At 45.7% G+C, this 24980-nt stretch overlaps 1 protein-coding gene and 1 long non-coding RNA gene across 2 annotated transcripts in view; both read right to left on the bottom strand.

The window, feature by feature from the left end:
- The window catches only part of PNPLA7 (patatin like phospholipase domain containing 7), a 2530065-nt gene that overhangs the window by 128993 nt on the left and 2376092 nt on the right, over window positions 1-24980 (bottom strand). The gene's annotated exons all lie outside the window — the stretch shown is intronic.
- LOC115472365 lies at window positions 1532-24453 on the bottom strand. The gene is made up of 3 exons (XR_003942513.1): window positions 24322-24453; window positions 2792-2800; window positions 1532-1543 (listed from the first exon to the last, which is right to left on the bottom strand). It is a non-coding gene; the product is annotated as an uncharacterized LOC115472365 (long non-coding RNA).

Genomic DNA, 24980 nt, shown 5'->3' with positions numbered 1-24980 from the left:
CCCAAAAAGTGCCCTAAATGACCAGATGACCACTGGAGGGAATCGGGGATGACCTCCCCTGACTCCCCCAGTGGTCACTAACCCCCTCCCACCACAAAAAATGAAGTTTCTCAACTTTTTATTTTCACCCTCAAATGTCATACCCAGCTCCCTGACAGCAGTATGCAGGTCACTGGAGGAGTTGTTAGGGGGTGCAGTGGACTTCAGGCAGGTGGACCCAGGCCCATCCCCCCCCCTACCTGTTACAATTGTGCTGCTTAATGCTTATTAGTCGTCCAAACCCACTGTACCCACATGTAGGTGCCCCCCTTCACCCCTTAGGGCTATAGTAATGGTGTAGACTTGTGGGCAGTGGGTTTTGAGGGGGATTTGGGGGGCTCAACACACAAGGGAAGGGTGCTATGCACCTGGGAGCTCTTTTATCTTTTTGTTTGTTTTTCTAAAAGTGCCCCCTAGGGTGCCTGGTTGGTGTCCTGGCATGTGAGGGGGACCAGTGCACTACGAATCCTGGCCCCTCCCACGAACAAATGCCTTGGATTTATTCGTTTTTGAGCTGGGCGCTTTCATTTTCCGTTATCGCTGAAAAACAAAAACGCCCAGCTCACACATTGTTGAATAAAACATGGGCGTCTATTTTTTCCCAAAATACGGTTCGGTCCGCCCCTTCACGGACCCGTTCTTGGAGATAAACGCCCATGGAGATAGGCGTTTTCGTTCAATTATGCCCCTCTAAGGGTCCTATATCTGCATCCTTTACTAGATGGAACATATCCCGGGTCACAAAGATGTAATCAATTCGAGATTTGGTTGCATGAACCTTAGAGGTATGAGTAAAATCTAAGTCCCGGGGATGTAAGATTCTCCAGGGATCTGCCAAATCTAAGCTAGTCAGAAAAACTCCCAGTCCCTCCTGCGATCTTGGTCTGGCTCTCTGTACCCCAGCATTGGTATCCAGACTCTGGTCAAGTATGGTATTGAAATCCCCCATTAAAATCTTAGGCCCTGGGATCCCAGATAACTTCTCCATCAAGCATTTGAAAAAACCCCTCTGTGCCACATTAGGAGCATATACCGACACCACCATGCGAGGTAATTGACAATTTACCTTCCACAATCACAAATCTCCCATTGTCATCCTTGGTGACTCTTTGATGTATAAAGGGAACAGCTTTACGAATGAGCAACGCTACCCCTGCTTTACAGGTCGGAGCTGACGCATAGAAACATTGCTCCACCCACGAGCGTTGCAATTTCTGATGTTCTACATCACTGAGTTTAGTCTCTTGTAGCCCCACAAAATCTACTTTATGTGAGCCCAGATACTGAAGAATTCGTGCTCTCTTAATGGGTGAATTCACCCCAGACACATTCCAAGATATACAAGTTAACCGTTTAGAATTCCCCATAATAAATCAACCATGTTGTCTTCCCCTCTACCGACCATCTAGCCATCTTCCTCCCTCGCCGTGGACCCCAGCCTTCTCCACAGCAGGTGTCATATAGCAACCACTCTACCCGTGCCCCATTATCCACATACACTCTCCTCTCCCTCCCCCTCCGTACACACTGCATCTGGTCTCTACCCTCCCCTCCCCCTTCCTCCCCCCCATACCCCACTCATCCACCCCCCTTACCACCCTTCCCCCACTCTCCCAGGTCATAATCGTGATGTCAACCCAACCCCCTTCCCCTTTAATCTCCTCTCTCAATCACACTATTCCACAAACTCACCTATACATCCCATCTACTTAGCCATCCCCCCTTTTCAGCTCCCACCAACTATTCCCCCGTAACACACGTGTCCCCACTCACCTTCAGGCACACACTAGCAATGACATCTCAAAGATGGGAAAAAAGCATTATAGTAACTTTCTTATGCTGTTCTAAATGGCATCCTCTTAGTCTGCAAATCCAAGAAGACAGGAGGAGCCTCCACGGAAAGTCAAAGCAAAACAGCAAAAGTAGAGGCTGACAAATGCGCAAACCAATAGGGAGATAATATCATCCTCTTAGTCTGTTCAAGTCCATGCTGCTTTTCATCACTTCTGCTCCATCTCCTAAACCGCCTCCACACTGCTCCATATTGCATCAATCAGGGAACCATTGCTAGATCTGCTTCCGTGCCGCCTCGCTGGTCTCAAATATGTGATTCTGTCCATCTCTCGTCATCTGCAGCCTCGCTGGAAATTGCAGGGTAAACCGCACCTGTTTTTCCACCAGTTTCTGACAGACCGCTGAGTACCCCTTCCTCAATTGCGCCACCATCACAGAATAATCCTGGAACAACAGTATTCTGGCATTGCGATAGGTCAGACCCTGCTTGGCCCTATACCTCCTCAAGATGTACTCCTTCTGGGCAAAGTTCAGGAAGCGTGCCAACACCACCCTCGGCCTTGCTGCATCCTCCTGCCATCTCCCCACTCTGTGCGCGCGCTCAATCACTATAGGGCCGACCTTCAACCCCTGCTCCACCAGTTCTGCAAACCATTTTTCCAGGAGCAGCTTAAGATCTTTTTCGCGTTGCGACTCCGGCCATCCCACAATCCGTAAGTTGTTTCTACACGACCTGTTTTCCAGGTCATCAAGTTTTGTATTATAGCCAGCCACTTCTTTCTTGAGGGATGCCAGCTCGTCTAACACTTCTTGTAGGCCGTCTTCCGCGGCTCCTACTCTGGTTTCCAGCTCTGTTACTCGGGAATTGAAGTCTGTAACCGCCTGTGTAAGCTCTTTAACACTGGTCTGAATTCCATCAAGACGTGTACCCAGCGCCGCTACCATGGCCACCGTCAACTTTTCAATCCTCTCCTCCGAGATCCCCGCCAGCTCTCCGACGTCTTCCGCCATCTTAGCTTCCTGCACCGCTCCCACGCGGTTCTTTACACCGTCTTTTTTTGTGGTTTTAGCAGCCATCTCCGTTCCCCCTTTTCTTAATTATCTGTCCATAAAGGTGGGAATGTGCTCTTCTGTCCCACCAGAGAGGAGAATCAAAAGTTTTATTGATCAAAGTCACTAGTTCCAACGGGTAGGTCGAGGAGCTCGAGGTGCACACAACCTCTCAGCTCGAACACATCACGGGACTCCCCAGTTTTCATTCTTTAAGCGTGTTAGTTTTGAGTTGCTGATATTTACTGTTTATGCTTCTCTCTGATATATAGTAAAACACGATTTGAAAGTGCTAAACCCCTGCGAGAGAAGTTGCACTGGCTCCCAATCAAAGAACGGATCATCTTCAAAATCTGCACTTTGGTCCACAAAATTATCTACAGTGTAGTCCCAGGATACATGATAGACCTCATAGATCTACCAATCAGAAACAGAATTGGATCATCACGATCATACCTAAACCTACATTACCCAAACTGCAAAGGACTAAAATACAAACCAACTTACGCATCTAGCTTCTCCTACATAAGCGCACAACTATGGAATGGACTCCCAAAAGCTGTGAAAACAATCCATGACCACCTAAACTTCAGGAAATCACTAAAAACTCACCTCTTCAAAAAGGCCGATCCAACGTAAATCCCCATACCCAGCAACACAGCATAACCAATGATCGCACTGAACAATTTACAATCTTCATTCCCTTAGACCCCATGATGCCTGATTCACACCTACCTCGTTTGACCACAACATAACCTTGTATTTGTTATCAACCGAATTGGCGAACGCCTTTACGGTACTATGTAAGCCACATTGAGCCTGACAATAGGTGGGAAAATGTGGGGTACAAATGTAAGAAATAAAATAAATAAATAGTGGGTATTTAGTGGGTATTGCAGTGCACTTCAGGCAGGCGGACCCAGGCCCATCCCCCCCACCTGTTACACTTGTGGTGGTAAATGTGAGCCCTCCAAAACCCACCAGAAACCCACTGTACCCACATCTAGGAGCCCCCCTTCATCCCTAAGGGCTATGGTAGTGGTGTACAGTTGTGGGGAGTGGGTTTGGGGGGGGGGGAGTTGAGGGACTCAGCACACAAGGTAAGGGAGCTATGCACCTGGGAGCTTTTTCTGAAGTGCACTGCAGTGCCCCCTAGGGTGCCCGGTTGGTGTCCTGGCATGTGAGGGGGACCAGTGCACTTTGAATGCTGGCTCCTCCCACGACCAAATGGCTTGGATTTGGTCGTTTCTGAGATGGGCGTCCTCGGTTTCCATTATCGCCGAAAATCAGGAACGACCATCTCTAAGGACGACCATCGCTAAGGTTTTTTAAATTTATTTATTTATTAGGATTTATTTACTGCCTTTTTGAAGGAATTCACTCAAGGCGGCATACAGTAAGAGTAGATCAAACATGAGCAATAGGCAATTACAGCAGTAAAAATATTCAAGTAACAATACAAAGTATGGCATGGTATACTACTTGCAATGACCAAACAATACGTAATAGAACATTTAATTGGTAGTGAAGGGTAAGGCAAAGTTGACCTAAATTTTGCGATTTGGGTGTCCCTGACCGTATTTAGAAACCAAAGATGGATGCCCATCTTGTTTTGACAATACGAGTTTCCCCGCCCCTTCGCCAGGACGTCCTGCGAGGATGTCCTCAGGAAAACTTGGGCGCCCCTTTCGATTATGCCATCCAGGCTTCCCAAGGCAGATTACAACAGTTAAGATGAACCCATCAGAAAACAGGATATCCTCACTAAAATCTGGGCATCTGTATTATATAGAACAGTGAAGAAAAATCGAACTACAGAGTTTATAATTGCGGTTTCTACCAGCTACAACAATTTTTGAAGCTGTTTTAGTGATATTCAATTGTTACTACTTTTCACCTCCCGCTTTTAAGGCACTGCCTATCCAACTGAAACAGCTTTAGACTTGTTACAGATAAAGAACGATGTGGATGCAGCAGTTCATATGTTTGCTTGCTTTGTTTCATGTAAACGGCAATGACGGCTGCGTGGGGGAGTGGAAACAAATTAATCAAACTTCCTACTTCCTTGCATACAGTGGACTAGATGGCTCACTTCCACTCCGGTCTATTAAACCAAATTGGGCAGCTTTTTCTCCCTTCTCCACCCCCCGCATCTTACATCTTTCTCCCTCTCTTCAGCTTGCTCTCTCCCATCTACATGGTCATTTTGACTGCCCTGAAGCGTTCTTCTTCTCCCTCCGGAACCGCCGGCGATTGACACAGTCAGCCAGCCCTTTGCCAACGTTGAGGCCTCTCCTCAGGCACGTCCCGCCTACTCTTTTTTTAATTTATTTATTCAATTATTCAGATTATTACAAGAAACATCTTGTTTAGGAAGTATCTTCTAATACATATACATAATGCAACTTCCTGTTTTGCGCAGAGGTGAGACGTGCCTGAGGAGAGGGTGAAGAAGAACGCTTCAGGGCAGTCAAAATGACCATGCAGACAGGAGAGAGTGAGCTGAAGAGACAGGAGAAGACGCACGACTCGCAAGGGAGGGGGCAGAGAAAGCTATTGCTTTGCATGTGGCGCATAGGCGCCATTTTTTGTAAAACTCTGTTTAGGTGCGCTCCCCCCCTAGCTACGCCACTGCACCCTAGTCAAACCTTTAGCCTTACTTCCACTCTCAACCCAACAGTGTTGTTTAGCCAGCCCTGTCCTCTCCTTATGGTGGCTCCTTCATCTGCCAGGCCGTGGGAGCAAGACGAGGCTTGTGCTTACAAAAAAAGATTTTTAAGCACTACCTCTGCTTTCATACATGTTTGTCTAGGGCGTTATAGTGTGAATCCAGCCCCGACGCCTCACTCTGCTGCAACTTTGTTTCTATCTAGGCAGAATGTGGCAGATGGAAGTGTATATTCTATTTCCTTCCTCTGCTTGGCCTGCAAGCTTGACCAGCAAGCACTCAGAACTGCTGTCATCAGCATCAGATTTGTTTCTCTCTACTGCGGCCTGTACACAGAGTGCATGAGCCCTGATTATCAGTAAATACATAGGCGGTCGGTTGCCCAACTGTTTGGGGAGGCAAAAGGGGGCGGGGTTAGGGGTGGGGCCAGGGTGGAGCTTAAATCCATAATTGTTTGATAACACGCAGAAAAAATAAAGAAATAAAAATGTCACAATTAATACCTTTTATTAAATTTAGATATTAGATATGTATCATATGTCAAAGAATATAGTGGTTGCTCAAAGCATATTCTAACCACAATCGCGCAACTGCAAAACACTATGCACAACTTTGTCCAAAAACACACTCAGAACCTTACTGTACCATAAATATTACACTGGGCAGACCTAATACACCAATATACCACCCATACGGAAAATGCAGACTGTCAACAATATGAAACAAGGGATTATATCATCACAATTCTCATGTAGAGCCATAAAACACCCTAATTCATGTTTAATGTGGGATAAAATGCCATAAATAAGTAAATAAATATAAACATTTAATGTTGAGCACCTAATTCTCAAAGTGGACATATTCCAACCACTATAATGAAAATAAAATGATCTTTTCTACCTTTGTTGTCTGGTGACTTTTTCTGATCATGCTGGCCCACTATCCATTCTGCTGCTATCTGTCCTCAGTGCAGGTCAGGAAGTCATCCTCATTAAATATCTCCCTGGCAACCCAGAACACCTCCAGCCGACCCCCCCCCCTGCTTTCCCAGCAGTAAGGTAAACAAACCATAAACCAATTTCTACAACTGCTAGAGGGCTTTCACTGCAGCTCCTGCTGTGAGGATGGAGGTAAATCAACAATTTAATCCCCTCAGAGCAGCTGGACTCCATTCTGCTGCAGCAGGGGGGAGGCTTAGCCTCTCCAAGCCTCTTATACTGGGCGCCTATGGTGGGTACATGACCTGATTCGTAGAATAACTGAAAAGATGGATCTGCCAGAGGAGATCTGCCAGAGGAGATCCGGGAAATTATAGACCGGTGAGTCTGACGTCGGTGCCGGGCAAGATGGTGGAGGCTATTATTAAGAATAAAATTGCAGAGCATATACAAAAACATGGACTGATGAGACAAAGTCAGCACGGATTTAGTGAAGGGAAGTCTTGCCTCACCAATCTAATGCATTTTTTTGAGGGGGTAAGCAAACATGTGGACAATGGGGAGCTGGTTGATATTGTATATCTGGATTTTCAGAAGGCGTTTGACAAAGTGCCGCACGAAAGACTCCTGAAGAAATTGCAGAGTCATGGAATCGGAGGTAGGGTATTATTATGGATTAAGAACTGGTTGAAAGATAGGAAGCAGAGAGTAGGATTGCGTGGCCAGTATTCTCAGTGGAGGAGGGTAGTTAGTGGGGTCCCGCAGGGGTCTGTGCTGGGTCCGTTGCTTTTTAAAGTATTTATAAATGACCTAGAGATGGGAATAACTAGTGAGGTAATTAAATTCGCCGATGACACAAAATTATTCAGGGTCGTCAAGTCGCAGGAGGAATGTGAACGATTACAGGAGGACCTTGCGAGACTGGGAGAATGGGCGTGCAAGTGGCAGATGAAGTTCAATGTTGACAAGTGCAAAGTGATGCATGTGGGTAAGAGGAACCCGAATTATAGCTACGTCTTGCAAGGTTCCGCGTTAGGAGTTACGGATCAAGAAAGGGATCTGGGTGTCGTCGTCGATGATACGCTGAAACCTTCTGCTCAGTGTGCTGCTGCGGCTAGGAAAGCGAATAGAATGTTGGGTGTTATTAGGAAGGGTATGGAGTCCAGGTGTGCGGATGTTATAATGCCGTTGTATCGCTCCATGGTGCGACCGCACCTGGAGTATTGTGTTCAGTACTGGTCTCCGTATCTCAAAAAAGATATAGTAGAATTGGAAAAGGTACAGCGAAGGGCGACGAAAATGATAGTGGGGATGGGACGACTTTCCTACGAAGAGAGGCTGAGAAGGCTAGGGCTTTTCAGCTTGGAGAAGAGACGGCTGAGGGGAGATATGATAGAAGTGTATAAAATAATGAGTGGAATGGATCGGGTGGATGTGAAGCGACTGTTCACGCTATCCAAAAATACTAGGACTAGAGGGCATGAGTTGAAGCTACAGTGTGGTAAATTTAAACGAATCGGAGAAAATTTTTCTTCACCCAACGTGTAATTAGACTCTGGAATTCGTTGCCGGAGAACGTGGTACAGGCGGTTAGCTTGACGGAGTTTAAAAAGGGGTTAGATAGATTCCTAAAGGACAAGTCCATAGACCGCTATTAAATGGACTTGGAAAAATTCCGCATTTTTAGGTATAACTTGTCTGGAATGTTTTTACGTTTGGGGAGCGTGCCAGGTGCCCTTGACCTGGATTGGCCACTGTCGGTGACAGGATGCTGGGCTAGATGGACCTTTGGTCTTTCCCAGTATGGCACTACTTATGTACTTATGTACTTATGAGGAGACTTTAATATGGTGCATGAACCTGATATGGACAGGTCACGTGCGGAAACAAGGGGAAGCAATTTAGCAGATAAAGGTATTGCACTGTTCTGTTCTGATTTGGAGCTCTTGGATATTTGGAGAGTTCTGAATCCGACCATGAGAGATTATACTCACCTTTTAAGAGCTCATGGGACGCAGTCTAGAATTGATTATTGGTTGCTTTCAATGGGCCTGTTTGCAGGGGTGGAGGAGGCCGGAATAGGACCACATAGCATCTCGGACCATGCGTTTGTATGGTGTTCATTGAAATTTGGAGATACAGGGAGCTAACGGTTTATTTGGAGTTTTTCTCAAAAATTATATAGAGATCAGGCACCTGTGGAACTGGAAAGGGCGCACAGAAGCCTAGGTGCACCAAGGAAAGGATTGCCAAGAGATATAGTAGCCTGTTTTCTCAGGTTCCCAGTTAAAGAGAAAATTTGGAGAAAAGCGAGAGAACTGAGGGAGATAACTTGGAACACGGCTAAGATCCGGATTTATCAGGATCTGGCTAGACAAACGTTACAGCGCAGAAGAAACTTTAAGGACATCATGAGCTACTTACAAAAATCTGGATTACGCTACCGCTGGTTGTTTCCTTTTGGGCTGCAAGTAACGGTGGGGAGTACTCCCCGGCGTCTTCAATCACCGCAAGGAGCGTGGAAAGTCTTAAAGGAGACGGGTTGGCAGATGGCTGTAGGGAGGAGGAGCCGCCTCCTAGCACGAAATGCAAGAGATACAGTGGAGAAAGATGATGCCACCTGAAGCTGATAAGGACTGAACAGGGACTTTGAACGAGTTTCCACTGTAGTAAGTGGGAGTGAAGATGAAACAAGTTGAAAGGTTATATATGTGATGTTGGGGTAAATGCATATATGAGTTTTAATAGAAGGGAAGAGGGAAAGCAAAATAAATAAGGGAGGGAATGCATATTTGATTAAGAGACCGGGCAGTCAAGCTCAGAGGATGACGTGCTTCCTTAAGAGAAATACTGGCACGAAAGAGCGGGTGCCAGTTGATGGGGAGAATGGGGGTGGGGGGTACAGGGGAGGGCTGAGCGATAGAGGACTACGTATTGGGTCATGGAATGTAAATGGGTTAAACAATCCGGGGAAGAGAAGTATAATTTTCAGAGAACTGCGCAGATTGAACTGTGATATAATAATGTTGCAGGAAACCCACATTAGGAAGAAGGATGAAGCACTTATTATGAACAAAGGGCTGGGGGAGGGGTATACATTGGCTGATACTAGGGGAAATAAGACGGGAGGTTTAGTGATTTATGTGAAAGAACATTTGCAGTTTGTTAAAGAGGCTGTGTATAAAGACAGAGAAGGTCGCTGCCTTGCAGTCAGGGGGAAGGTCAACAATCGCAATATCACATTAATAAACATGTATGCACCAAACAAGGGACAAGGGAGATACTTCGATACCACTCGGGAGGAACTGATTCCCTTTGTAGAAGGAGTGGTAATGCTGGGGGGAGACTTCAACCATGCGGCGGGGACCATGGACCACTCTGACAGGACGGATGGGGGAGAGGGGTATAATGGGTGCCAATTTCTTAGACTGATGCGCGAATTAGACGTAATAGACATATGGCGTTTACAGCACCCAGGACAGCGCCAATACACACACTATGCCCATGTATAGGGAACATACGCCAGAATAGATGCAATTTGGGGTAGCCGGAACATATGGGGAGATATAAAGGAGGCAGAGATCGAGAGTATACATGCCTCTGATCATGCAGCAGTTTGGGTCACATTAGATGGGTTGGGTAAGCAAAGATCAGGACAAATCTGGAGACTCAATGAAACTTTATTAGATGGAGAATCTGATTGCCAAGAAATTAGGAACACTATTAAAGAGTACCTGGAACTAAATGATACGGGGGAGGTAACGGATGGGACAATGTGGGATGCTTTAAAAGCAGTAGTGAGGGGGGTCTTAATTAAAAAGGGGGCTCACAAGAAGAAGCAGAGGGCAGAGAGGGAGGTAGAAATTCGGAGGCAACTAGCGAGAACGGAAGCTATACATCAAAGAGAGGGGAGACCCCAACAATTAGTAGAACTTAAAAAATGGAGAGCGGAACTGCATATGATTCAGATGAAAACCATGGAATTCCATAGACAATTAATGCAGCAGAAATTTTTCGAGTTCAGCAATAAAGCTGGGAAAATCTTAGCTAGGGGTTTGCGTGATAGAAGAGTTAAGAACACGATCACTAAAATTAAGGGCCCAAAAGATGTGATTTACCATCAAGATGAGGAAATCAGGACACAATTTATGGATTTTTATAAAAAGCTATATACTGTAAAAGGGAATCAACAAAATCTGTAGAAAGCATCAGGGATTATATACTGGGACTTGGATTGCAAAAGGTGTCGGTACAACAGAGAGATGAGATGGAAGCAGCAATAACATTAGAGGAAGTGTTGGGAGTTATCAGAGGCCTAAAGGGTGGGAAATCACCAGGGCTAGATGGATATACTGCTAAATATTATAAAATCTTCTAACAGGAACTGGGACCCCTCTTGGTGAGGTTGGGTAATGCTAGCTTTGAGGGGAAAGGATTCCCGACCAGCATGCAGGAGGCAGGGATATCGGTTTTGTTGAAACCTGGGAGAGATCCAACTTTATGTGGGTCGTTTAGACCGATATCCCTGCTGAATGTAGATGTTAAAATCCTGGCCAAAATAATGGCAAATCGGCTGAGTGGGATATTACCATCTCTCATACACGAGGACCAATCTGGCTTCATTAAACATAGGCAAGTGGCAGACAACATTAGAAGGACCCTTAACTTAATTTGGGGGGCACAAAAGAGGGGAGACTCTATGACTTTATTAACAATAGACGCCGGAAAGGCGTTCGATAGGGTCGAATGGAATTACTTATGGGAGGTAATGTTAGGAATGGGATTTGGCAACACTTTTGTAGGCTGGGTGAAAAAGCTATATGACCAACCAAGGGCAAGGATTAAAGTGAATGGGGGGTGGTCAGACCCAGTGAACATACAGAGGGGGACCAGACAGGGATGCCCCCTATCCCCGCTGTTATTTGCAATATCTATTGAACCATTGGCCCAACGAATAAGAGCATTGAAAGAAGCGCAAGGGGTCCGAATGGGAGGAAAAGAGCATAAAATAGCTTTATTTGCGGATGATCTGCTGTTTTACATTGGAAAACCACTTGCGGCACTGCCGGTGCTAATAAAGTAATTAAATCTTTTTGGGTCATTGTCAGGTTTTCGTGTAAACTTTGATAAATCTGAACTCATGGGAATAACTGCCACTGATCAGGAAATAGAACAACTAGGGAAGAGACATGGTTTTCGCTGGACAGGCAGAAATTTTTGCTATTTGGGCATAAGTGTACCCCGGGATCTAAACACATTATACCTATTGAATTACACACCGCTTATAGCAGCTATTAGAAGGGACTTGCAAAAGTGGAAGGGAGGATTGTTGTCATGGTGGGGTCGTATAGCGGTGGTCAAGATGAATATTCTTCCTCGACTGTTATTCCTATTTCAAACACTGCCAATAGCTGTCCCTAAAGGGGAATTACAGAAACTACAGACGGAAATAGGGGAGTTCATTTGGGCAGGACACCCAGCCAGATTATCACGGAAAATAATGTGGAGAGCAGTAGAACTAGGGGGCAGAGGAATCCCTAATATTACTTGGTATTACCGGGCAGCCCAACTGCGGCAAATTGAGGTCTGGAGCAGAGTTGACCTTTCTCCGGTTACCCAGTTAGAACAGATATTTGTACAGGAAGGAAGGCTAGATGCACTACTCTGGGGGTCTATCCCTGAACATACGTATAAAACACTAACATTGAATCCCTTCGTTTCACATTTGTTAATATTATGGGGTAAGCTCAAAAAGAAACTCAGGGGACCACATAATAGATCCACATACGCTTGGCTCACACAAGAACCGGGGTTCCCTGGGGGGCAGGAAAACAAGATAATTGCCTCATGGTATGATAAAGGTTTGATTAGGTTTCGTGAGTTTACAAGAGAGGGCAAACTTAAAAACTTTGAAGAGATTAGTAAGGAATATGATCTTCCTGAGACAGAAATCTATGCATATCTTCAAGTTAGAAATTATATGGTGACAGCAAAATGGAATAAGGGCAACTGGATAGATAATGAAAAGTTTGAAAACCTATGGGGGTCCCTATATGGGGGAGGAAAAGGGATCTCTAAATTATACGAACATATTAGGGGCTCTACCTTTGAAAAATTACCTTATATGAAAGCTTGGGAGCAGGATCTTGAACAAGAATTCAATGGGGGAGAATGGAAGAAAATGTGTATAGAGGTAAAAAAAGCATCTATCTGTGTACTGGTGAAGGAAAACGCTTATAAAGTTATGAGTCGCTGGTATTATACACCTGACAGATTAAAAGCAATGTTCCCTAATGCATCAGATAAATGCTGGCGCTGTGAAGAAGGGAAAGGAACATACTATGACATTTGGTGGACATGCTCCATTATACAAGAGTTTTGGGAAATGGTTACAGGATTAATTACCCAAGCAATAGGTGTTCAGTTCACTTGTGATCCCAAATGGTGTTTGTTGAGCTACGGGAATACGGGAGGGAAGGCATGGCAAACTCGAATAAAGCGTATGTGCCTAGCAGCAGCCAAAACAACAATAGCACTGAAATGGAAACAAAGAACAGGCCCCACGAGACAGGATTGGGAAAATAAATTGTACTTCTTGATGGAAATGGAAAAAATGACCGATAGGCGAAAGGGAAAATATAAACCCAATGCGGAAGAATGGTTACGATTAAGTGAGCTAATGGGGGGAGGGGAGGGGGGGTCGGGGAATAATGGGGAAGGGGGAAAAATAAAAGAATGTTAACAAAGCTTGAATGTTGCAGATGAGCTAAGTATAGGAATATTGTTTACGAGTGTAATACTTTGTTGGAATATTAATAAAAAGTTTAACAAATAAAAAAAAAAATTATATAGAGATCAGGTGTTCAGGGAACATCTACTGAAGAAATGGGAGGAATATCAAGCTCATAATGCAGCATTTATACAACAACCGGTTCTGTGTTGGGAAGCTGCAAAGCAGTTTTGAGGGGAGAGATCCTGGCATATTCCTCCTTCCAGAAGAAGTCTAGAGATAGGGAGATTCTGCATTTAGAAAAACAGGTAGCTCAGGTCAGACGGCAATATGGATCAAGACCCACAGCTCAGGCTCGTAGCCTTTTGCTTACACTTCAGACAAACTTAAATGAGCAGGCCACAAAGTCTATGAAATATTATCAATATCAATTATATTTGCATGGGAACAAAGCTGGGAAGCTTATGTCCCATTTGATTAGGAAAGCAGGAGGAACAGGTATTGTTACTCAATTAAAAAAGGAAGATGGTAGTTTAGTGCGTACCGATCAGCAAATGGCAACAGTTTTTCGCCATTACTATCAACAGTTATATGGGTGACCATGGGAAGAACCAATGGATGGAGATATATATTTAGAGAATTTGGGCCTGACGGGACTGAATGAGAGAGATGTCCGCAAGCTCAATAGACCAATAACAAGTGAAGAGATAGGACTTGTAATTCAACAGAGTGCTCTATTCAAAGCCCCTGGGCCCGATGGTTTTCGAGCTGAATTTTATAAACTGTTGTCTCCCTCAATTCTTACAACATTGCAATCTTATTTCATGCAGTTTGTGGTAGCTGGCTCTCTCCCACTGTCTCTTCAAGTGGCCCAAATAGTGCTGTTGTTGAAGCCGGGAAGGGATCCTGAGAGGCCATCCTCCTACAGGCCTATTTCCTTCCTGAATGTAGAGACCAAATTATTTGCAAACATCTTGGCTAACAGATTAACTAAGGTACCCCCGAAGCTGATCTCGGAACAGCAGGTGGGCTTTGTGGTTGAGCGTACAGTGACACGTAACATGAGTAAGCTTTAGATTTCTATGGAGCAGGTGGAAAAGACAAGGACCCCCTCGCTGTTGGTGAGTTTCGATGCTGAAAAAGCATTCGACCGTGTGCATTGGAAATTTCTTTTCATGGTTTTAAAGAGGTATAGCTTTGGGGGGGGGGGGGGGGGTTTGGAGGCGCTCCAGGCATTGTATTGTTCCCCTCGAGCTAGGATCCAGGTAAATAGGGTAGTGTCTCCAGAATTTGCAATACACAGAGGAACCAGGCAGGGTTGCCCGTTATCGCCCATGCTTTTTAAACTAACTATGGACCCCTTGCTATCATGAGTAACTTGGATATCAAAGGGGTCCAAATAGGCCCCCATATATTTAAAATTTCAGCATTTGCGGACCATTTATTGGTGCATATGGTGGATCCCCGAGTCTCTTTCCCAACGTTAATGGAGTGTTTTGAAGAATATGGAGACTTTTCCTGGTTCAGTCTGAACCTAGACAAGTCCATAGCAATGCCCACGGCAGCAGCCATAAAGGAAAGCTGGATAGGCTCTTTTCCGGTGAAATGGGAGACCACTTCATTCCGATATTTGGGTATCCAGTAACCTAGAAGTACAGACATGCTGTATAGGGTAAACATTACAAAACTGTTAGATCAATGCAGATCTATCTTGACTGGCTGGCAGCATCTCCCTCTTTCGACCTGTGGCAGAATCCAACTATTCAATATGGTAGTGTTTCCTAAATGGTTGTACATAGTGCAATTGTTGCCAATTCGATGGTTAAAACAGGACCTTAGGGTTTTACAGAGGCTGATATCCTCTTTTTGCTGGGGAGGCCGGAAACCGAGATTGGCATTCAAACATTTACTGGGGTCTTGGAAAAATGGGGGTTTGGGGGTCCCGGACCTTTCATTATACAACTACGCTGGTTTGTTGCGTCATCTGGGGCTATACACCCAGAAGATATGAGGCGGCATTTTATTCTCCATGGCATGTCAATTCTTTATTGCATTGTACGCAGGACACTCTTCTAACTTGCTTGCGGAGGAGTGTGGTACTATGATCGCTGCGTCAGACGTGGACATTTTTGACACAACTGATCGGGGGTAGAGTGGATGTGTCGCATCAGTTGTGGAAATGTTCAATTTTCTCCGGGAAGGGAAAATGCTAGTTTTGTTAGATGGGCCACAAAGGGTCTCGTATTATTACAACATGTGGTAGACTCAGAGGGCAGACTACTTACTTGGGAGATCCTGCAGTCGCGCAAACTGGTGGAGCAGAGAGATGTGATGGCGTACTTGCAGTTGCGCCACTATGTTTTATCTTTGGATCGGAGAAACCTAATCCCATCATTGGGAGACAGATTGGAAGAGTTCTTTGGGGGGGTTCCGGGAACGGGGCCTTTCGATATCCGAACTACATAAAAGGTTACAAATGAAACTCCCAAGAAGGGTGTTTGACGACCTAATATCAAAGTGGAATTGTGATCTAAAGGGCACAGAGTTAGGATTAAAGCCCCTAAAACTCAAAACAAATCCCAGAGATATCGGTAAATGCGGATCTGAGGGAATGTCAATTCCGCACTTTACATAGAGCATACTTCACTCAGGATCGGCTATTTAAGATAGGGGCGGTGGAATCGCCGGTATGCCAAAAATGTAAGCAAGGAGTGAACTCCTATTTTCATTCTTTTTGGGAATGCTGGATGACTCAGAAATTTTGGAAAGCATTATTCAATTATCTGGGGAAACTATTAGATTGCACAATCCCGCTTGTCCCGACAGCGGTGTTGCTGGACAAGTATGAAGCATTTTGTATGCAGAGAGGCCCATATGCCTTATTTATTAGGAAAGCTGGACTATTGGGGAAAAAAGCGATCCTGGGAGTTTGGGTGGGGGAAGAAGCGCCATCTTTTTGGACGTGGAGAAATAGATTGCATGTGCTGATGCTGTTGGAACGACAGCATGCTAAGTCAAATCCCAAGAGATTAAAGCTATTTCGGGCAGTATGGGACAGGTATATCGACACTTAGGGCCAGGAGTCTACTTTTGAATTCTCTTTAGAGTATGGAATGGTGGGGTAGGGGTGCTCCGTTGCAGTCAGAGGAATGAATTATGCAAAGAAGCGCAACAGTGGAAATGCTGGCCGGAGAGGATCCCCTCTCCTCCCCTCTTCCTTTTTTTCTCTTCTTTTCTTCTTTTAGGTCAATAGGGGTAAGGGGGGAGGGTGGGAGAGGTGTAGGAGTGCAATTGCACAAAACACTGATGATGTTTAATCTTAAATATGGTTATCTGGTTTGCCAAGGTTTGTAAGTGAATTATTTGTTTTGTAAGAAGTGTTAATGGAGGCACACTGTACGATACACAAGTCATCAATAAAAAACTGTTGAAACATAAACATAACATAGAGGGTAGGGGCGGGGAGAAAATTGTTAAAATTTTGATGATGGACTGTATAATTTTGTCTTTGCTGTGTACATTTTCTTATTTGAATCTCTGTATACTTATATTATCTGGAGGTGTTTACTTTGAACTGTCATCAATAAAAATGTTGAAACATACAATTTATAGCGTGATGAGGATTAGTAACTATTAAGAATTTATTTTTATCGCTGTTGAGTTTTAATTTGAAATTGGATGCCCAAAATTCCATTACAGAGATATCTAATCTGATGATATGAATAATTTCTTTAGTGAATAGAATATAGATGGTATCATCTGCATAAATGAATGTTGGGAGACCATTTTTCTCCAGTAAATTGCCTAATGGAATCAACATGATGTTAAATAGGATGGGGGACAATGGAGAGCCCTGGGGCACTTCACAAACAGAGGAACATGCTGATGAAAGTGTACCTGATTGTTTCACTTAGTATGATCTAGACCTTAGGAAGCCTGAGAACCATTTTAACACAGTTCCATAGTAATGGTCAAGGATGTTTAGAAGGATATTATGATCAACGGTGTCAAAAGCAGTGGACATATCAAATTGGAGTATGAATATTTTATTGCCAAAGCTAAGTTTTTGTCTAAAGTTAGCTAGAAGGGTGGTAAGAACAGTTTCAGTACTGTAAGAAGGTCTAAAACCGGACTGTGAGCTAGGTAAAATGAAATTGGAGATAGTCCATTAATTGGTGCGTAACTAACCCTTCCATTACCTTTACCAATAATGGGATTGAAGCCATTGGTGTAATTCGTTGGGTTGGTCGTGAGCCCTTGAGCCCTGGCCGAGCCCAGCCGAGTGCTGACCCAGGCCAAGGGGCGACCGACCCACCGCTGCACACCCCAGCTACTCAAACCCCTAACCTACCCTCCCCCGCAGCACCTGAGGAAGAAAGGGAAATAGGCATAAAGGCAGGCCTTGCGGCCGAACAGGAACCCACGTGCTCAGAGCCACTCGTGCGGGCCTCACGGCCGAACTGGAACCCAGACAAACACAGGAGGGGGTGAAAGAACCCAAGAGTCCCCCCGGGACCCCAAGGTGCCAGCCACGTGCTGAACACCAGCCACAGGGCAAAGGGAAACAATGAAGGAACCAGAGCGGGGCCACACCTTCCCAGGGGACCAGCGTGGGACAGGGGAACAAATACAGGAAGCCCCTGTAACCGCAGGCGGATGTGGAGACAACAGCCCCTAAGGACCCCCCCTCCCCCGGGGCCTAAGGGAGACAGAACACCCCACCTCCACAAGCCCAAGACCTGAGCAGCAAACAAAAGGAAAACCTAGGCCCCAGCCAAATGCCAGGGAAAAGACACAACAGAAGAGAGAGGGAACCTCTGACAGAACACCAAGAAGATAGAGGCAGCACCACAGTACACAATGGGTTAACTTACTGAGCCAGCAGGCAGGACACAAGGGAGGGAGCTCCTTCAGCAAACAAACACTCAGGGCAAGATGCACTAAACTAAATGAGGCTTTAACGAGCCTTTAACGAACAGTTTTCCTACCCTGGCATGCATTAAAGCATGTCTGGTGACTTTGTTTTTCTGATCATGCTGGCCCAGTATCCGATTCTGCTGCTATCTGTCCTCTCAACTCCGTTTCCAGGGCTTCCTTTCCATTTATTTCTTTACTTTCCTCCTTTCTTCTTCATTTCTTGCCCTCCATCCATAAGTAAAAGCTGGGTCCTCCTCTGTGGAATTGACTGGAGGAGATATAATGTGGATCCAGCTTTTGCCTATTTTCTCCATCCAGCACTAGGCATCCCACCCAGCATCAGGCCAGCCTCCCTCCCAGCATCAGGTCTCCCTCCCAGCATCAGGCCTCCCTCCCTCCCACCCAGCACCAGGCATCCCACCCAGCACCAGGCATCCCTCCCTCCCACCCATCATCACCAGGCACCCACCTAGCACCAGGCACCCCTCCCACCCAGCATCAGGCAGGCAGGCAGGCAGGCACCCCTCCCTCCCAGCATCAAGCGCCAGGCACCCCTCCCTCCCACCCAGCAGCATCAGGCCTTCCTCCTTCCCTCCCTCCCACCGAGCACCAGATCGCACACGCGCCGCGCCGTCCAGTTCCCGCCCCCCCCTCCGGAATTTAAAACTTCATACCTGCTCGGGGTTAAGGGAAGGCGGCGTTGGCAGCAACACAGCATGTCAGCACCAGTGAAAAGCGTGCTGGCTCGGCGCGCCTTCAGCTTCCCTTCTCTCTCTCAAGCACTGGTCCTGCCCTTGCGGAAACAGGAAATGAGGGCGCAACCAGCGCTTGAGAGACAGAACGAAGGGAAGCTGAAGGTGCGCCGAGCCAGCACGCTTTTCACTGGTGCTGACGTGCTGTGTCGTTGCGGCTGCCGCCTTCCCTTAACCCCGAGCAGGTATGAAGCTCTCCAAATGAGATATTGAAGTTACTTCTATTTGATATTAGTATAATTGGTTTGTGGAATGATTCTGTGTGGACATATCACTGAGGGCACTGTAGGTGGAAAGCTACAGCTTCCGGATCTACATTGGTTATCAGCTATGGGGTATGGGGTGGGAGGATCATAAAAAATGGTGTTCTTCTCTTCTTGGATACTGGCAAATGTTAAATTACAGACTAAAAGGTTGTTACCTTAGTTCCAGTTTTCCTAATGCTGTGGTTTTTCACTTGATCACCAATAAAAATTATAACATGAAATAACACTCATACTCTGTGCTGCTATATGGATAGGTAGCAGCTCAGAATATATGTAGAAAGCTCTTGTTGCTGGTAGCTATATACATAGTGGCGATATTCAGCCACAGTACATAACAGTCATTTGATTTACGTTAAGATTACTTTTTCATAGGCCTAACTTAAATCACTCAGCTACATGGATAGCATGATGAGATCTGGAGTTCCCCAGGGCTCGCCCCATCACCTATTTTTAAAATGTAATTATGGCACTGCTGGGTAGGAAGTTGGCCAGTATGGGTTTTAAGATTCTGATGTATGTGAATGATATAATAGTTTTTAGTCCTTTTGAAGGACACATGGAGGGGCATTTTCAAACGGGGATGACCATCTCTAAGGGTGGTGCCGTGAAGGGGCGGGGCAACACGTATTATCAAAACAAGATGGACGTCCATCTTTCATTTCGATAATATGGTCGGGGACGCCCAAATCTTGACATTTAGGCCAACCTTAGAAATGGTCGTCCTCGTTTTTCGGCGATAATGGAAACCAAAGACGTCTATCTCAAAAACGTCCAAATCCAAGCCCTTTGGTCATGGGAGGAGCCAGCATTTGTAGTGCACTGGTCCTCCTCACATGCCAGGACACCAACCGGGCACCCTAGGGGGCACTGCAGTGGACTTCACAAATTGCTCCCAGGTGCATAGCTCCCTTACCTTGGGTGCTGAGCCCCCCCAAACCCGCCTGCCTGAAGTACACTACACCCACTAAAACTGTTCCAGGGACCTGTATACTGCTGCGATGGACCTGAGTATGGCATTTGAGGCTGGCATAGAGGCTGGCAAAAAAGTATTTTTAAACTTGTTTTTTATGGCAGGAGTGACCACTGGGGGAGTAAGGAGAGGTCATCCCCAATTCCCTCCGGTGGTCATCTGGTCAGTTCTGGCACCTTTTTGAGGCTTGGTTGTGAAAAAAAATAAGACCAAGTAAAGTCGGCCAAGTGCTCGTCAGGGACGCCCTTATTTTTTCTATTATCGGCCGAGGATGACCATCTCCTAATCACGCCCCAGTCCCGCCTTCGCTACCCTGCCGACACATCCCCGTGAACTTTGGTCGTCCCCACGATGGAAAGCAGTCGAGGGTGTAAAAAAAACAGTTTTCGATTATGCCGATTTGGAAGACCTTGTGAGAAGGAAGCCCATCTCCCGATTTGTGTCGAAACATGGGCGTCCTTCTCTTTTGAAAATAAGCGTGTTAGTGAATGTGCATACTATTGCATCCAAGGCGATTGAGATACAGTGGGGGAAATAAGTATTTGATCCCTTGCTGATTTTGTAAGTTTGCCCACTGACAAAGACATGAGCAGCCCATAATTGAAGGGTAGGTTATTGGTAACAGTGAGAGATAGCACATCACAAATTAAATCCGGAAAATCACATTGTGGAAAGTATATGAATTTATTTGCATTCTGCAGAGGGAAATAAGTATTTAATCCCTCTGGCAAACAAGACCTAATACTTGGTGGCAAAACCCTTGTTGGCAAGCACAGCGGTCAGACGTCTTCTGTAGTTGATGATGAGGTTTGCACACATGTCAGGAGGAATTTTGGTCCACTCCTCTTTGCAGATCATCTCTAAATCATTAAGAGTTCTGGGCTGTCGCTTGGCAACTCGCATCTTCAGCTCCCTCCATAAGTTTTCAATGGGATTAAGGTCTGGTGACTGGCTAGGCCACTCCATGACCCTAATGTGCTTCTTCCTGAGCCACTCCTTTGTTGCCTTGGCTGTATGTTTTGGGTCATTGTCGTGCTGGAAGACCCAGCCACGACCCATTTTTAAGGCCCTGGCGGAGGGAAGGAGGTTGTCACTCAGAATTGTACGGTACATGGCCCCATCCATTCTCCCATTGATGCGGTGAAGTAGTCCTGTGCCCTTAGCAGAGAAACACCCCCAAAACATAACATTTCCACCTCCATGCTTGACAGTGGGGACGGTGTTCTTTGGGTCATAGGCAGCATTTCTCTTCCTCCAAACACGGCGAGTTGAGTTCATGCCAAAGAGCTCAATTTTTGTCTCATCTGACCACAGCACCTTCTCCCAATCACTCTCGGCATCATCCAGGTGTTCACTGGCAAACTTCAGACGGGCCGTCACATGTGCCTTCCGGAGCAGGGGGACCTTGCGGGCACTGCAGGATTGCAATCCGTTATGTCGTAATGTGTTACCAATGGTTTTCGTGGTGACAGTGGTCCCAGCTGCCTTGAGATCATTGACAAGTTCCCCCCTTGTAGTTGTAGGCTGATTTCTAACCTTCCTCATGATCAAGGATACCCCACGAGGTGAGATTTTGCGTGGAGCCCAGATCTTTGTCGATTGACAGTCATTTTGTACTTTTTCCATTTTCTTACTATGGCACCAACAGTTGTCTCCTTCTCGCCCAGCGTCTTACTGATGGTTTTGTAGCCCATTCCAGCCTTGTGCAGGTGTATGATCTTGTCCCTGACATCCTTAGACAGCTCCTTGCTCTTGGCCATTTTGTAGAGGTTAGAGTCTGACTGATTCACTGAGTCTGTGGACAGGTGTCTTTCATACAGGTGACCATTGCCGACAGCTGTCTGTCATGCAGGTAACGAGTTGATTTGGAGCATCTACCTGGTCTGTAGGGGCCAGATCTCTTACTGGTTGGTGGGGGATCAAATACTTATTTCCCTCTGCAGAATGCAAATAAATTCATATACTTTCCACAATGTGATTTTCCGGATTTAATTTGTGATGTGCTATCTCTCACTGTTACCAATAACCTACCCTTCAATTATGGGCTGCTCATGTCTTTGTCAGTGGGCAAACTTACAAAATCAGCAAGGGATCAAATACTTATTTCCCCCACTGTAATAGAAGTATGGACAACAACCTTTAGGTTAAAAATGAATAAAGACAAAATGAAATGTATAATATTTGGGAATAAATTTAATATGGTAAATGTGAATACTTTATGTATTGATAATGTTAACTTTCCATTGGAGTCCTCCCTCAGAATTAAGTACATAAGTATTGCCATACTGGGACAGACTAAAGATCCATCAAGACCAGCATCCTGTTTCCAACAGTGGCCAATCACAAATACCTGGCAAGATCCCCAAAAAGTACAATTAATTTTATGCTGCTTATCCTACAAATAAGCAGTGGATTTTCCCCAAGTCCATTTTAATAATGGTCTATAGACTTTTCCTTTAGGTAGCCGTCCAAACCCTTTTTAAACCCCACTAAGCTAACCGCCTTTACCACATTCTCTGGCAATGAATTCCAGAGTTTAATTGCACGTTGAGTGAAGAAAACTTTTCTCCGATTCATTTTAAATTTACTACTTTGTGGCTTCATTGCGTGCACCCTAGTCCTAGTATTTTTGGAAAGATTAAACAAACGATTCACGTCTACCAGTTCCACTCCACTCATTATTTCATAGACCTCTATCATATCTCCCCTCAGCTGTCTTTTCTCCAAGCTGAAGAGCCTTTCCTCATAGGGAAGTTGTCCTTCTCTGTACCGTTTCTAAGTCCACTATATCTTTCTTGAGATACGATGACCAGAATTGAACACAATATTCAAGGTGTTGTCGCACCATGGAGCAATACAAAGGCATTATAACATCCTAATTTTTGTTTTCCATTCCTTTCCTAATAATACCTAACATTCTATTTGCATTCTTAGCTGCCGCAGCACACTGAGAGGAGGGTTTCAACATATCATCATTGATGACGCCTAGTTCCCGTTCTTGGTTAGTGATTCCTAACGTGGAACCTTGCATTACGTAGCTATAATTCGGGTTTCTCTTTCCCACAATGCATCACTTTGCACTTGCTCATATTAAACGTCATCTGCCATTTCGACACCCAGTCTCCCAGTCTCGTAAGGTTCTCTTGTAATTTTTCACAATCCTCTTGCGATTTAACGACTTTGAATAACTTTGTGTTGTCAGCAAATGTAATTACCTCACTTCACTAGTTATTCCCATCTCTAGATCATCTATATAAATAATTCTCACCGCCAAAGTTATGTGAAGCACTGAATCTACTGTTCCTAGGGTAGGCTGTCACGAACACTCACCCTCCTAGGCTGTCACCAACACTCACCCTCACTCATAGACCCGCCCTCAGCCACGCTTCTTCCGGACATAATTCACAACCCCAACGTTCTAATGAAGCCACATCCTAATCTCCAACTTCCGTCATGGTGTAGATTGCAGTTGCACCATGACTGCATGCCCCGCTCTCGTGTCAAACATCATGACGTCGAGGGCGGAGTCACGGAGGACCAAAAAAGTATTTTTAAAAAAACCGCCAATGGTGCAACAACAGTACACATCCGGTGACGTCAGCATGTTGCTATGGAAAAAGACGCGACCTGTCAAACACGAGCCACAAACGAAATCAAACCGCATCAAGGTGTTCCGCAAGCAGCCCGAAACAGCAAACCCGCCGAAAAAGCACCCCACCTAATGCCTCATTCACTGAGGAAGCCTAAGTGATCGAAAAAAAAAAAACCACCAGCTGACGCGAAGGAAAGGGAGAGGAGGACAGTGACGAGAAACAAAGAAGGTCGCCCACCAAGCCACACTCCACCCTAACGACTCACTCACTGAGGCAGGCTGAATGATAGGAAAAAAAACCCGCTGACGCGAAGGGAAGGGAGAGGAGAGGAGGACAGTGAAGAGAAACAAAGGATATCGCACACCAAGCCACACCCCCCCTAACGACTCACTCACTGAGGCAGGCTGAGTGATAGGAAAAAAAACAGCTGAAGGGAGAGGAGGACAGCGACGAGAAACAAAGAAGGTCGCCCACCAAGCCACACAGCCCCTAATGACTCACTCACTGAGGCAGGCTGAGTGATAGGGAAAAAAAACAGCTGAATCAAACGGAAGGGAGAGGAGCACAGCCAGGAGAAACAAAGAAGGTAAGGCTGAAAACAAACTGTGTCTCACACAGCTATAGACTGATGCAGCCTCAGAGTTTGCAAACCCTGCCCCCACCTCTGATACTCTCACACACACCAACAGACAAATACACTGATGCAGCCTCAGAGTTAGCAAACCCTGCCCCCACCTTCCACCATCAACCCTCTCACTCACATACACACTGATGCACGATCCCAGTTCCCCCCTTCGCACCCCGACCCCCCTATAACCCCCCCTGTCAACCTCTAAACACAAGAAGCACTAAGCTGCTGTAAAAAAAACAAACAAAAGACACACCTCTGACTTGGCTCACAATGAGCCCCAACACATGAGGTGAGCCAAAACAAGATCCCAGTTCCCTCCCCCCCAACACCAACCCTCTCACACACATACACACTGATGCACGATCACAGTTCCCCCCTTCACACCAACCCCCCCTCCCGTGCACCCCTCCCCCTGTCAATCTCTAAACACAAGAAGCGCTAAGCTGCTGTAAAAAAAAAAAAAAAAACAGACACACATCTGACTTGGCTCACGAGCCCCAACACATGAGGAGCCAAAACGAGATCCCAGTTTCCCTCTTTCACCCACCCAACAACCCCCCCGTGCCCCCTCCCCCTGTCAATCACACACACACACACACACACACACACAGGACATGGATACAACATGGCCA

This window comes from Microcaecilia unicolor, chromosome 6 (genome assembly GCF_901765095.1).
Source record: "Microcaecilia unicolor chromosome 6, aMicUni1.1, whole genome shotgun sequence".
NCBI lineage: Eukaryota > Metazoa > Chordata > Amphibia > Gymnophiona > Siphonopidae > Microcaecilia > Microcaecilia unicolor.
The sequence above is the reverse complement of the archived record's forward strand: the minus strand, read 5'-3'. Positions and strand labels throughout refer to the sequence as shown.